The sequence below is a fragment of the Aplysia californica genome, unplaced genomic scaffold (genome assembly GCF_000002075.1).
Source record: "Aplysia californica isolate F4 #8 unplaced genomic scaffold, AplCal3.0 scaffold01090, whole genome shotgun sequence".
Lineage (NCBI taxonomy): Eukaryota > Metazoa > Mollusca > Gastropoda > Aplysiida > Aplysiidae > Aplysia > Aplysia californica.
The window spans coordinates 100,883-102,007 of record NW_004798360.1 but is presented as its reverse complement, the minus strand read 5'-3'; the positions used below and the strand labels follow the sequence as shown (position 1 = coordinate 102,007).

General features: G+C 42.3%; 1 protein-coding gene across 1 annotated transcript in view; it reads left to right on the top strand.

Annotated features, from left to right (window-relative positions):
- The window catches only part of LOC101861858 (protein kinase C delta type), a gene marked incomplete in the record, with an annotated part of 96,916 nt that overhangs the window by 74,055 nt on the left and 21,736 nt on the right, over positions 1 to 1,125 (top strand).

Here is a 1,125-nt window from a genome sequence, read left to right as displayed (position 1 = left end):
GGGGGGCATAATATGTGTGTGAGGGGAGGTGAAGAGGTGGCATTTAAAGTAAGTTAGTAGTTGCCATTTCAAGAAAAAGGGTTGTGAGCAAACTTTAAGACACCGAAACAGTACAAAATAAACCAGCGATAATACATTTCATTATTATTCAACACTACGAGCCTCAGTAATCAACTATAGTGTTGATTTCTCCGTAAAAGTCAACTTTAGCCCTCCATTTGGAACATACTTTACTCTCAGTACTAGGCCTACTAATATGGGGTATCCACTACAATCTCTGTGGTGCTAATTAATGGATTGGTGGGACATTATAATATCGCGCGCAAAGACGTTTGATAAGAAAGGGGACCTCCAATTTTTCAACAAGATTTATATTACATTATCATCGAGGGTGCGGTGGCGGAGCGGTTAGTGCGCTCGTCTCCGAAGCGGCCGGGTTCGAACGTCCGTTCGGACGCAGATTTTTTTTGCCCACCCAGCAGTAATGGGTACCTGACTTCGAGTTGGGGAAGTAAAGGCAACGTAGTAAGGAACTAACTGGCCACCCTACCACAATATGCCGAAGGCCCAGGAAGTTATCTCACTAACAAGGCAGTCCCCAATGTCCGGATCGGATGCGGGAACAACTTTAGCTCTGTCGTCGGGAAAACGAAAGACAAATGTGAAGTGTGCTGACAAAATGAGTTACTTCTCTGATTCAAGCCTTAAGAAAATAGATAAATCACGCTTATAGGTGAACTTTTTACAGTTTGTAAGTATGAAACAATAAAAGACATGTTATAGTAAAAGAATTTGGCATCAATTGAAAATCTACAAGTTTGACCCTAATGTCGATTTTTGGCCAATATCTCCATTTGTGGATTGCGAGAAGTAACTCATTTGTCAGCATGCATCACAAATTATGTACATGCACTTGTCTCCTGTTGTCCTTTTACAGCCACGTTGTAATTGCTGGTGTTCTAAACCTCTTGGTGGGTGTTTGGCGGGTGTACTCGTGATGTTTGCTCCCTCTTTCTTATCAAACATCTGTCGTCCTTATTTCTCCTCCTTCTTTGTTGTGTTTGTTTCTCTCTCTCTCTCTCTCTCTCTCTCTCTCTCTCTCTCTCTCTCTCTCTCTCTCTCTCT